Source organism: Taudactylus pleione, unplaced genomic scaffold, assembly GCF_031769625.1.
Source record: "Taudactylus pleione unplaced genomic scaffold, aTauple2 ptg000230l, whole genome shotgun sequence".
In the NCBI taxonomy this organism is placed as follows: Eukaryota; Metazoa; Chordata; class Amphibia; order Anura; family Myobatrachidae; genus Taudactylus; species Taudactylus pleione.
This window is the reverse complement of record NW_028284632.1, coordinates 745,503-760,387: the sequence shown is the minus strand read 5'-3', so window position 1 is coordinate 760,387 and position 14,885 is coordinate 745,503. Positions and strand designations below refer to the sequence as shown.

The window sequence follows — 14,885 nt, the reverse complement described above, 5'->3', positions numbered from 1 at the left end:
ACAAAAACGTAGTCTCGCAACAGTATTATATATTGAAACGATCGTGGGAAGTGAAATCAAAATTAGGACACTGCAAGAATTCTGTAAACTACATAGATTTAAATTTAATCTGTGTAAACCTAAAAACACACACACACATACAGATGAATAAACTGATGGGTAGTAATCAGTATATGACCCTCGACCATTGGGGTAGTTGTTGTAAGATGGACATAGTTTCCAGTGTTGTGTGTAATGCTTTCCATGATAACTCAACACTCCAGTATTATTCACCGCACTCACTTCTAATGCAAGGGATTTAGCCCCAGTGTACTGGTACAGTTGTCACTGCCGGATCATGTCCCATTGCTCGCACCTTGCTGTGAGCTGACAGTAACAACGGTCCTGTGGTTTTTTTTTACCATTTAATTAAACATGAAAATCTGTGCCCCCCTCCCCCCCTGCAGGACAGCGGAACTGCTACATGGCTCTCACTGCGGGGCCCAGCGCCAAACCCTTGTGTTAATTTGAAGAGGGGGAGGGCATAATGATTGCAACAGAGTGAGCGATATGTACACTGTATATTTCTCATATGGGTTTCAGTTTTGTTCAACAGTTCAAGTTCTTATTTAATGAGCACATGTGAATATATTGTTAGTAAAACCTACAGAGCTGATTGCTGTTAAATACAAAGTGTGGGAAGAAAGAACAGGTGTCTAAAAAAAATAATGAACATGAAAGTGGATATAGTTTGGCGTATATTTGTGGATAAAATAGAGATAATAAAATATGACATTTTGATTTGTTGCATCTCCCCTTTGTCTTAATGTATTCAGGATGATTTTAGAAGACCTAATACACATAAAAGCTTAAGCGTTTACATTTGTTCTCAGCCAAATTTCTTCCAAAAGAGTAATGCAAAGGGAGCATGACACCAAACCCCTCCTAAAAACAAACAAAAAATAGCTCCAGCAAATCAGTGCGCACACAAATCGGGAGTATAGCCTTACAGCCCTGAAGGAGTGTTCCCATCACCTGATGGCGATCCAAGCCACGTGCGCCACCCTGGAGGCTTCAGGGTGGTGCACATGGCACCCAGATTAATACCTTCCAATTCTCAGAAATCGGGAGACAATGAGGCAGACTGCTGGGATGGTAGGACAGTACCCTCAAAATCGGGACTGTGGGAGGAATGGGGGGGGGGGGGGGAGATAAACTTAAAACCGATAACAATAGATTGGGATCAAAACTGCAATGTCACGAAATACAATGTTACTTATAACAAGGCATTCCCCATCCTCTGTATTTGTATTCAAGCAGCAAATAAGTTTGCCACGCGAAATGTGATCACATCTACAAGTCATGTGCCATGATGTAGTAAGCAGGCAGGCTTTGGAGAATCACTCTTGTGAGCATGCAAGCTCACATCACCATCATCTTCCTAGCTGACAGTGGATGTAGCTCAGATCATGGTACATTTCCCTTATGTGCAACCTCGGAGCTGAAGTCAAATGCTTCCGGCTAGTAATAGAATCCCAAACACGGAGGCACACCAGGACTTCTAATAGTAGAAATAACACTGCACCACTTTGCAACGTTTCGGTATAATTAATACACTGTCATTAGGCATGCCTGATGACGGTTTATTAATTAAACCGCAACGTTGCAAAGTGGTGCAGTGTTATTTTTACTATTAGAAGTCCTGGAGTGCCTCCGTATTTGGGATTCTAAAATAAATAAATAAATAAATAAAATATATATATATATATATATACATATATATACATACACATACATACACATACTGCTCAGTTGGTCCCAGCAAGTGGGTATTTATATCAGGTACCCCACAGAAACTACACATCCATTGAAGAAGTCCAGCAACTGGACGAAATGCATTGGTGACTCCTGATTCCACCTTCCATGAACTTACCTTTTAATATCCAGATAAGCCATTCTCTATTTATTTCCTCCCCTTTTTTAATCCTTTTTTATGCTCACTGTTTTTTAACATCTGTCAGTGGCATATTTATTACACTTGTATGTTGTTGCCTTGTATGTTCAGGGTATTTTTGTAATTAAATTTATATATTTTTTATGATATAATAATCTGATTTTTTACCTTATTTATCACATATGCACGTTACACACTTTATATTGTGATATTTGCACATTACATATATATATATATATATCTATCTATATGTGTGTGTATGTATACACATATATATGTACACAGGGGGTCATTCAGACCCGCTCGTGAGCGGCAGTACGCTCGCAAGCGGGTCGATGTTCCCCCACTGCGCATGCGCACGACGGAGGGAGCTCTGTCGTGCGCATGCGCGAGACCAGGCGAGCAACGGGCTCTCCATCGCTCCGGGTCTCGCACCAAAGGGGGCGGGCTGTCGATGTTGATTGACAACACGCCCCTTTTGGTGGGCGTGCCTGCCAGACGGAGGCGTTCCCATGATAACGCCTACCGTCTCGAGCCGGCCCCACTGACATCACTAGTGATGTCAGTGGGAGTGATTTTGGCTCTGATAGAGCCAAAATCACTCAAGGGCTTGCGGCAGCGAGACCCTACCGCAGGGTCTCCGTCGCAAGCCCGATGGTCGCGATGGTCAAGACCATAGCGACCATCATCATGGACGCTCGCTATAGCTGTGGGTGGTAACCCGCAGCTATGCGAGCGTCCATGACGACGCTCCAAAAAAAGGTAGGAGGGCCCTGATTCAGAGCGAGCGCTCTGGTCAGAGCGTTCAGCTCTGAATCAGGCCCACAGATCACTAATTCTTACTAGTATCATCTAGTATACTATTTACACTATGGTTGTATTTACTTAGCACAGTGCGCTTTATATCAGTTTTGCTATTTACACATTTTTCTTTTAACAAATCACCATTGTTAATATTTTACTGATAAGCTGACACCCACAACTTTGGGGAGTGCTTTGTTATAACGTTTTAATATATTGACTACCTGAATTACGGGTTAAACTCTAATTGTGAAGGGATCTCATTTCTCTCTGGCGCTATAATCTCCCATACATACATACATACATATATATATATATATATACACAGAGAGAGAGAGAGAACACACCACAACAATCCCAGAAGTGGTGTATGCTGTGTGTCCTGATGACTGCGTATTATTTCAGGGACACAGTCAATAAGAATACATTTGAGGGTAGACAGGCTATTTCCGGTATTAAAAAAATGCAGAGCCACCGGTTGATCACTCCCTCTATTGGCAAATGCGGCCTATAGAGGGAGTGATCAACCGATGGCTCAGCATTTTTTTAATACCGGACATAGCCTGTCTACTTTCAAATGTATTCTTATTGACCATATCCCTGAAATAATACGCAGAGGTGATAGGGCAGGTAGGCTATTACGTTGTGAAACACAATAGATTTATAAATTAGGGACATTGGGGGTCATTCAGACCCAGTTCCATAGATTAGCCTGAACAAACAGGCAGACCCCCTAAACCGGGGACTTATTTTGTAGAATATATAAGAAACATTCCACCATTATTCGCTGTAGCTGGGTCACTAACCACCACTATTCTATAACACTGCATACCAATGCTTGGCAACAAACAAGGCAGCTCTCCATCCAGGGTAATAAACTTAAACATGCAATCTCTTTTTAATGGCCGACTATTGGAAAGCTGTGCAATACAGGAGTCTCTGAACACTGCCAAAGGGGTGATTATGACACATTATAATTTGCGTAAAATCATTTTAGGTAACCAGTACTACTCCAGCAGTTGTAGAACTAGAAGTGTCTGGCAGGGCCTGTTGTTCCTCAACAGCTCAATAACTACCGGGACCAAGAGACGCTGCTACATTGCAGCTGATATCTGCCAAACAGCCCGATGCTGCCGTATGCCCTGCCAAATTAACCAAAAAGCAGATAATTACCCCAATGAGTCATTGTTGGCATGGCTGACAATGAGGTTGGGAGATGCGATCAACTCGTGTGTGTGGGGGTCAACTTCCAACTGGACTGACAAAGTCCAATGAAAGCTGCAAGTAATCTGGCAACTCAGCCTGAGAGCCAAATGGACGGATCCAGTCCAATATAGCCGCCCACTCGTGCCCAATAAAAAGATGATCTAGCTACTGAACACTCTGGTTGAGAGGTAGGATGGGCCCTTGTGTGACCACCTCACTTTTGGCAAAACCCCCCCCCAAATTATTAGGTTGTGTTGCTGTGATTACAGCATTCATGCCTGTCACAATAATGCAAATACAAATGCACTGTATAAATGTAAAACTTTTTTTTGTGAGCGGCTGCAATCAATGGAAGGGTCGGCATAACCTATCATTTAATATCAGTTATATTAACAATGCTCCAACGTCAATATTTCTAAATGGTAAACCAATGCACAATATGGAAACTGTGTGTGTACAAGAACTGCACTTTAAATCTTCCCCCGGCACATCTGATCCCTATCACGCGGTGCTCCTCGCAAAAGACAATTTAGTTCTTACAAATGGCACAGTTAGCAGAATACTAGCAATAAAAGTAATATCTTTACTCATACGCCTCTTCTTATCCTCAGATCATGGAGTGCTTTACACAATAATGAATACATCTCCTCAGTTATTACTGCTCCACATTCTGTTTACCTCTGCTGGATGAAAGGCTTAGCAGGTTCCAAGGGATTTGAATCTGTGACCTTCTGGCTGTTAAGATGTTATGGGAACCTCACCCACCTGTCTGGCATTTAGTGTAAAATGCAATAACTACTTTCTGCTTACAGTAAAGGAAAGACGAGAGAGAGAGAGAAAAAAAAATTTTCCATGTACCGCCAGCGCGCTGGGCTACAACATTTGATTGCGAGCAGTTAACAATTTCAGAGCAGGAGGGCCCAGAAAACACATTAAGTTTGCCGGCCTCTATAGTACAGTAGATTGGCTTTATAATATTAAGGCAACAGGTTAACTTGCCCATTGCTCGTGCTCAAATAGTGAAGTCTAAAGTAGGATTTATTTCAGGATGCGCTCATAAATAAAGGCAATAATAACCTCGGCTTGGTGTTTTTTTTTTTTTTTTCTTCTTTAGGGACAAAAAAAATCCAATTTGTGCTCTTGCCGAGTGTCTATCTGCGTTATGGAACAAAATTACTTAGCGAGATCTAAAGTGTGTGTGAAAATATAAATATATATAACAAAATATTACAGAAGATGTAACCTTTTCATTTCTATCTGAACGATGGCTATCGCGTGCATTGTGCACAGATGCAGCTGGCAGCTGCAGTATCTTCAATGAGGTTGCAAGGATGGAAAAATGTCAACCTGCAAATCACATCCTGTTCTAAGCTCCAGCCTAATGCCACCAATCTGCAGGGGCGGCTGGGTCGTCTTCGGGGGTTTACCGGCCTTAGGCTCACCATTTATCAGAAGGTGTAATAACGGGGAGGATAAGATTCTCCTATCTTTGTCATCTGCCTGGATCTGTGGTTTCATAAAGATCCATCTTATTTCCTCACCTCGTACTTGTGGAAGAAATGAGACACATCTGCTCTCTGCCATGGAGCGTTGTTTGGCACCAGATAAAGAAAAAAAAGGACACCTATTACTTTTATACAACAAAGATGAACTTTCAGGCTATTGAATTTTTAATGCCCTGTCAGTGATTTACATGGAGCCTGGAATAGAGAGTATAGAAGTGTGTGAGAATGTCGGTGCTGAACATGGAGCGGGATGAGAGGAAAGGAAACCATGAACTTACATTTCTAGTTTAATCTCCCCATGATACGCTCAGAAAGGTGATATAGGTAGCATCTCAAAGTCATCACAGACTGCCAACTATCAAACAGCAGCTTCAGCAAACCAATGCATAATTATTGTAAGCCACTGGGTTGTTGAACAAAATGGCGGGCACTTCCAGCGATAGAAAGAGGAAGTGGTCAGCATCTCTATGGTCAGGATGCCAACGTCACAATACCCAGTGCCGGCTCCAGGAGGAGCAGTGCCCTGTGCAGACCAGGGCCGAACAGGACAGAAAATGGGGGTATGGCCTAATTACCATAGACTACGCCCCTAAATTATGTAATATGGGGGCGTGCCCGAATGGCACGCCTCCCGTTTAACGTCAGGCTGTGGGCGAGCCCAGCACTCCTTCAGGGATCCATTCCTCTTCTCCGGGGCCGGCACCGATGTACAGATGCGGTGGTCAAGGTGCCCAACCTTCCATGGGACACTTTGCCCTGTCGGTAGAATAGCGGGACAGTGCCTGAAAAACTGTCCCGCCAGTGCACCCCTCTCAGGAATGGTTGAGAGGGGTGCGCTGGCGCCCCTGTTCGACCACACTGGTCGAACATGCCTCGAGCCGGCCCTGACAATACAGACAGCAGAATACAGACAGATTGTGAATGTAAGTATTAGGGTTAGGTGGAGGGTTAGGCTATGGGAGGGGAAGGTTATGCTGCAGGTAAGGAGGGTTAGGGGGAGAGTTAGACTGCGGGAGGAGTTGGTTAGAATTAGGGGGAGAGTTAGGGTTATAATATTTACAGAAATCTGTCAGGATTCTGGCTGTCAGGATGCCGTACCCAACCCATAGAAAGCCCTATGCAAACATCTGCCTGTGTTCGGACTCAAGACACATCTAAGCACCCACACTGCCCCTAGCCCTCCAGCCACTAGTAACAGCACTTACACCTTCCCCATGTTTGGTGTATAAGATCTTAGGAAGTTTCAGACGATCACACCTCTGACCTTACAGCTCCCCGAAGCATTCTCAGGATGCTCCTGGCATTGCTGTAATCAATGGCGATTGTGGCCCGCCCCCGTGTGACATCACACGGAGGGGTCATGGCCTGCACCGGCCCCACGAATAATATTTTATAAATCAAATGGCTCTCAGCAGAAAAAAGGTTCCCCACCCCTGCTGTATGTAGACCAGTGCTCGAAGTGTGCCGGTATGCAACGGTATGGCATACCGACACTTCAAGCTATAAACATTTTTTTTTTTTTGTACCTAGCTGGAACGCTTCTGTAAGTGACTGAAACTGGAGCACAGCTCCTAAAGCCAGCCGCAGTATGTGAGACTGGCTCAGTTTGCCGCTGCCCGGCCAATCCTGAGTGTGTACCCGAAGCCTTCCTCCGCCCCTGTCCTCCAAAACTCCTGCCCATGTGTGCCGTGTACCCCCCCCCATCCAAACGTGCCAGGTGCCTGTACTGAAGGTCTCCGCAGCATCTATTACACGCTGCAGAGACATTGTGCCTCCACCACCGCCCGTCCCCCACCAGATTGTGGCAGCGGTTGGCTCAATCAGTGTGCCACTGCCTGCCCAAACCAAGCATGTAGCGGGAGCAATTCCTCGCCCCCGCCGGAAGATCTCTGCAGCATTAAAGCTGCAGAGTCCTGTATTGTACCTTTGAACTCCCATCCGCCGTGCCGGGTGCTGTATTGAAGGTCTCTGCAGCATCCACTATACACTGCAGAGACCTTGTGCCATCGCTGCAGCCCAACCCCTGCAGGATTCAGGACCAGGTGTCACAGCCAGCCCCTCATACCGTCCTCCGCGGTGAGGGTGACTGTGGCTGGCGGAGGGAGCCCTGGAGCTGGATTCTAGTGCTGGGGCCCTCCCTAGTACAACTGTTGGTGCCACTAGCTTCTGCACTTCTCCCTGCTTCCCTCCTCTCCCTGCTTCCCTCCTCACCCTTTGGATGGATCCCTCTCCACTCCACCTAGTTGGGGTCAGACAGCCTACTCCTCAGCTGTTAGAGCAGCAATCGGTGAGTAATAATAGCTTTCAGTTCTTTCTCTGTAGTGTGTACCCCTCCACCCCTTGTTTACCCCACCTCCCCTGTGTGCATTGCCACCCCTGTGTACCCCACCTCCCCTGTGTGCCTAGCCACCCCTGTGTATCCTACCTCCCCTGCGTGCCTCAACACACCTGTGCGTTTCACCACTCCTGTGTACCCCACAACATTTTCTTATCGGTGCCAATGTGTTTGTGGTTTTTTTTTTTAATGCAAAGCCTATATATGTGTGTGTGTGTGTGTGTGTGTGTGTTTTTTCCTGTGGCCAATGTATTTCTTTATTTTCCTATAGGTGCTATTAGGGGCTATTCAATTTAGCGTGATGTTGAATAGCGCTGGGAAGGGGTTCCCAGAGCTATTCAATTGACCCTGCTGCTAGTCCAAACAAAGAATTTATGCTCGCATCCTCCTGAGGGTGCGAACAGAAATCCAACTAAAGTGCCGGCCGCGATGCTGTTTTTCAGTTTAGCACGGTGCTAACAGCATTGCACCCGGCACTTCAGGTGGAAAATGCCAGTTAGCACGTAAACACCTGGCTTAAGGCGTGCTAACCGGCATCTCCCGACTTCCTGGCGCCAGGGAAACAATTGAATAGCTCCAGGAACTCCTTCCCTGTGGTATTCACATAATGTTTAATTGAATTGCCACCAATGAATATGTGTTTTTTTTCCTTGCAAAGCCTATGTGTGGCCACACCCCCTCATGACACGTAGCCGCGTCCATACCCCCACTCCGACCACTGATATAGACCACAACAAATAGACAGTTTCCTAAAAATCGTCAAACGTGTCTGCATTTGGAGTTGATACAACTTCGAATCAGGCCCTGTGAGATTAAGAAACTGCAGAGACAGAGCGGGCCGGAGACATGCAAAGACGGGACAAGACAGATAGACAGGTAGGTAGCGATGGGGAATAAGAGAAGCAAAGAGGGCGAGAGAGACTGGAAAAGAGGCAAAAATAAATTTGAAAGGTTAAATAGGAAACAAACCAGCACAAAAAGGGTCTATTCAGCAACAGTAAAGATGTTGCCCAGAATATTATCAGGCAACATCGTCACGACTTTTTATCAATTATAAAATTTTATGTCAGCTATTCAGCATTATTGTATGTAGGGACAGCGGTGGCGGTAACACGCTGTCCCTGCGATGTTACAGAAGGCTTTGTTTTCCTGATTACGAGAACAATACCTTCTATTTCTGCGCATGCTCAGTCATGTGTATCCAAACAGTCTACGTCCCCGCCGACGGGTAAATGCATCTCCAGCCTGTCAAAACTGTTCAAATTGATTGACATGTGTACACAGGCTTTATATTAGTCTGTATACATTTATTTGCTATTTATTTTTAAAATGTACATATACATTTTAAACATAAAAGCACAAATATAAATGTATACAGACCAATATAAAGCCTGTGTACACGTCAATCACTTTAGACAGTTTTGACAGGCTGGAGATGGACTTACCAGTCGGCGGGCACCGCAAAGCAGGGACGGAGACTGGGCGGAGTTTCGAGATCCTGCAGGGACTTATGGGAAAATGTCCCTCTGTCCCTGCAGTTTCCGTGATCATTAAGTATTTTCTTCATATAACGCCATTCTGAGATGGCGTTATATAAAGTAAATTTTTTCAAGTAATTTAACACTTTACCACTTTTTGCTATTCAGCAAAGCAAAAAGCACTGTAGAGATCAATGGCTGATCCCTACAGTGTGGTACTCAGAGATGGGAATTAATGGAGAAGATAATTGCGTGATCTTCTCCATTAACCCATTGCTGACTTACATAAAAATAAATGCGGAAATGATAGTGTCTGCATTTTTTATGTAAAAAATATCATTGCATTGTTGGCTTACACAAAAGTTTTGGGGGTCTATTCAGCAAACTATGCAGCAGTCTGGTCAACCTGATCGTAGTTACACACGCACTGAACCGCAATGTATAACAGACAAGATCAGGTGTGGGACAGCCATCGCTGGTAACGGCAGCTTGCACTACTTTAAAGTGTGAATTTATTTTGAGAGAGAAAACTTTTTTTTTTTTTTTAATGCAAAATTTTTGGGGGACATTCAAATAAACTGGGCATGGCCATCAAAACCATAAGCATCACTAACATATGGGTGTCAAGAACAGTGGCACCTGCAATAATGAGTTACATAGGTAATATTCCAGTAACAGAAAGGCCAGGGAAGCCTCACCCTTGGCCACTGAAGCATGTATGCCCGTGTTGTGCAACACCCAGTCACGCTACAGTAATGTACTTTGACAGTAGGAAAATAAAAATGTGGTTCTCATATAGGCTGAGTCACGCTGCAGCCACCCCCACCCACCGCCGGCTTGTCACAAAGTGTTACTGTAATCCTTCTAGATTGCATCCTCGAGCTCAGGTGAGAACAGCTGAAATCTGCAAGGTAGTCCTCAATGTCTTGTTAGGTTTAAATGTGACAACCTCAAGTGTTATTCGTGTCTGTTATTCAAGGCGAAACCTGTCTGTCAATGTAAAGAATCAGGGTAAATAATGTGTGTATATATGAAGAACGAATCCCTTAGCCCCATCTCCCTTACCCAACATAGCATATAGCAAAGAGGGGAACACCGCTGTGCAGCTTTCAGTGATACATCAGGGGCAGTCTACAGGAGAGAAGACTCAATGCAGTTTTACATATCGTATTCCGTGTGCCACTGTATATAACCCCCCCCCCCCCCCAAAAAAAAATAAACATCATAATTCGCTCCCCTCAGGATACTGCTGGCCACACACTGGGCCTGATTCAGACCCAGTCACAAGCGCTGAGCGCTCGCAACCGGGTCGATAGTGGCCCAGAGCGCATGCGTACGACGGAGCCGGCACGAGACCCGGATAGCGACGGGCAATCCGTTGCTCCGGGTCTCGCACCAAAGGGGGCGTGCTGTCGATGTTGAGTGACAGCAGGCCCCCTTTGGTTGGCGGGCAGGGGGTCTCTTCCCAGACGGTGGCGTTCCCCTGAGAACGCCTACCGTTTGAGGGCGGCCCCACTGACATCACAAGTGATGCCAGTGGGAGAGCTTTCGGCTCTGTTTGAGCCAAAAGCTCTCTGGGGCTTGCGGCCACGAGACCCTACCACAAGGGTCTCGTCGCAAGCCTGATGGTCGCGATGGTCTTGACCATCGCGACCATCATCCTGGTCACTCGCATTAGCTATCGGCGGCAACCCACAAGCAATGCGAGCGGCCAGGAGGCCGCTCCATAAAAAAAAAAAAAAAAAAAAAAAAAGACGCCCTGATTCAGAGTGAGCGCTCTGTCAGAACGTCCGGCTCAGAATCAGGACCACTGTTGGGCCAAAACCTACATGACGTCTGACAACAATCACAGGTGATCCGGGAAGTGTGTGGGGTCATCTTCGCATCACACATCAGAGCCTAAGATTCACCAAAAAGGATTTGGATGCTTGGCCCAAGTCAAAAGGCTGGTGCAGTGTTATGGTGGGAAGAGGGAATGGAGCAGAAATCCACAGCCTGAGATATAGATAGTGGAAGGAGCAGGGTCCCCCAGCAGCACAGAGATGAGTTGCAAGTACCTGGTCAAACGGACATGAGCAGTTTGCGGGGCCAAACACAATTTTGAACAACGTTAATAAATCCTGCATGTTTCTCCAGGGCACATTGCAATTCTGTACTAGTCTTGCATTAGAACAGGGAGAAGGCACCCAGCTACTGTGGAAGTACACATCCCATAATGCCCTGCCATAGTACTGCTGTTAGGGCATACTGGGATGTGTAGTTCCGCAGCTTCTGCCGTGCCACACGTTGCTTACCCCTGATCTGTAGGAACGGAGTGGTTTCTACATCGCTGACAGGTTTACATTAATACATAACCATTCAATTGCTTGTGTTTATAGAACCCACATGAATCTCTGTAAGGGTATGACTGCTGTCTCACACACACTAGAAGGGTTACGCCAGAAATGTGCTCATTTATAAATATTCCTAATACATTTAACAGGAAACAAGCTACAAGAACAGCAATGTCGTTTACAAGCTCTGCAAACATCACATGGATACACTGTTTTCTTACACTACAAAGCGATTCTGTTGATCGTCTTGTGGTTTTCATTAAAAGCTTGTAGCTATTGAAAAGACAACAGTTACAGAAGCTGGAATCTGTATCCTATTTTCTATTGTGGTGCATGAAAAGGACTCGCATTTACATACATTTTGATCTTCCAGTAGCAAGGTAGGACAGGACAATAGACTATGGATGGGATTTCTAGGAAACTGACATGTGTTAAAACGCTAAGCCACAAAAAGGAAAATATTGATTTTTCTCATGTCAGTCTGCCCCAAGCTCAGATTTGTCACTTTTTTTTTTTTTTCCAGCCAAATACCCAGATGAAGTCTGGGAATCCGCATTAGAGACACAAGGCTCAGTTTAAACTAATAAATGTTCAATTCTGAACAAGTTAAGTATATTATCATTACTTTTAACCAAAATGGAATGTGAAAGAAAAAAAAAAAATTGTACGAAGAGAAATCCAACAACTATGTTTCATCCCTGTATGAACTAATCGAAAAGATGGGGATCAGCGTTAAAGGCCCATAGGAGGACCATCACCACTCTGTGCCTTTAGTGATGAACAATATGCATATGCACTACGCTTAAGGATCTCTGTAATTCCACTAGTTGGGGGAAAGGGGACACTTTGTAAGTAGGAACAGGATTATATATATATATATATATATATATATATATATATAAATAAATAAATATATATTTATTTATATATTTTTCAAAGAAGAGCAGAAAGTGCGCACCAAAACGAGTTTAAAATCATAGGTTTTTTAATAATAGCATACGCAGTAACTTACATTACAGTACAGCAGAAGTTCTCAAACTCAGTCCTCAGGACCCCACACAGTTCACGTTTTCCATGTCACCTGGCAGGTTGCACATGTGTATTCATTACTCACAGACACATTTTAAAAAATCCACAGGTGGAGCTAATTATTTCACTTGCGAGTCTGTGAGGAGACCTGGAAAACATGCACTGTTTGGGGTCCTGAGGACCGAGTTTGAGGTCCTGTGTAGTATAGGACAATCGGCTTCATATCTGCCGGCTGTGTGAATCACGGGACCTTTTTAGCGGTGGTCGCTGTATATCCTCCGTGCTCTATAGTCCGCGGACTGTCGATATGCACAATGTCGATATAATGACCACTGTCAACATTTTAGTACATTCTAAATGTTGTCATCATGACTGGATACCATAGAGGCAGCCACATTTTATACATTGGAGGCTTCTGGCTCCTGATTTGGGCATATAAAGAGCAGTTAATTCGTTCACAATGCATTTCCCTTGAGGACTACACCCCTGAGGAAGTCTGAAGGGTGAAACGCGTACAGGTATGTAGGTATCCCGATTCGGTCTTACTGAAGCAAACTACTGGAACCTTTCCTGGTGTGCTTTGTTGGCAGGAGGGACAGACTGATTTACATTATTTGCTCCAAGATTTCTGTACAGATATAAGCCTATACCTTTTTAAGCAGATTTAAATGTTATTCTGGGTTTTTATTAAAGTATTACACTATTACAGTATACGTGCAAATATCTTTGTTGAAACTAAGAGATCTGGATTCCCATTGCCCGATTTGCTGATTAGATTTATACGCAGATGTCATACATAGATTTATACGCAGATGTCATACAATGAATGTCCATAATTATTGCAGCTTATGTCATTCATGAAATTTATTATCGGCTATAAGGCTTCGTTATTTATTACATTTCATCATAGTGCAAAATCAGGGTTACTGTCATCGTTGGTTGTTCCTGATCCTTATTTTACAAATTCTTTCACCAAGATGGGACAATACGTGAAGCAGATGTTTTTAGTATGGTATTACTGTGTCAGTTACGTATGTATTATTGTATACACTTTATTGTGCAATTACTGCATATCACTAGTGTAGTGCCTAAACCTAATTTACATTACTCATTACCTGCGGAATGTGTCCTTGTATTTGCAGTGTTATTGTTTTATGCATTGTTTCATACAATTGTGACTAATCAGATTTGTTTTAGCATCTGAAAGCTATTCATAATAAAATACATTAACGGATGCTAAATGCCATGTGTGTGGCTGTGACTGCTTTCTCAATAAACTATGTGGCCAACGTCCTGACCGATCGTTAACCTTTGTGAATTCCACCTTAGGGATTCCAGGTACGTGGCTGTCAATCAGGATGTCGAACAGGACAGTGCATGGCTCTGCACACCATGTATTACACATTCCAAACCACAGCCCCTCAAACGCTCACTGTCAGCCACACAAAGGGCATCGGATAAACTGTCCCCTTCTCCCCTCGTCTCCGATTACTGTAAAACTGTGTCTCCTGCAAAACTGGCACCTTTCCAAAACGCTCTGCAGCCAATTAAAGCGCGCTAACAGGCTCTGCAAGAGAGCTGAGAGGATTAAGCTTAAGAGGATCCATTTTCCTCCGCCAAGCCTCTCCCTTTGGATAAAAAGGTATTAAAAACGTATTGAGAGTTAATAATAAAACAAATATTTCACGCATTAACACCACTCCACACATACACTAAACAGTTTGTTTTTTTCCTGCTTGCCTGCGTGCACTGTAATCGGTCAGACACATCACCATTATACAATAACATTTTTAATGAATTATATGGATGAAAGGTTACAGATGTAACCTATAGCAATCAGATATCAGCTTTGGTCAGTCTAGTATTGCAAGTTATACTAATGAAAGCTGACACCCCATTGGTTACTATATGCTACAGAACACAATAGCTAATATATGTAGATTACTAACTCAGGCTTTGAATCTTTTTTTGGACATGCATTGTGTTTTAGAATAAGCAATGGTTGTTCAGTTAATTTAAACAATTAACCTTTTTGAAGGAAACGCATGGTTTACCATAGCTGGTCACATGTGTGGTTGGTCACGGTTTTAGCATGTACACCAGGTTGCATGCAGAATATTAGCAGGTGGGTACAGACAAAAATGAAAGAGTAGGAGAAGTATTTTAAAGGGACATAAACTTCCAGATTGAATTGGGGTAGAGTAACTAGAGCCCAGTTATACTGCATTTCATGGAAAATAGATCACCTTAAAGTGTAAACTGCTG

At 44.0% G+C, this 14,885-nt stretch overlaps 1 protein-coding gene across 2 annotated transcripts in view; it reads right to left on the bottom strand.

The window, feature by feature from the left end:
• FAF1 (Fas associated factor 1) overlaps positions 1-14,885 on the bottom strand; it is a 305,642-nt gene that overhangs the window by 23,816 nt on the left and 266,941 nt on the right. The window lies entirely within an intron of this gene.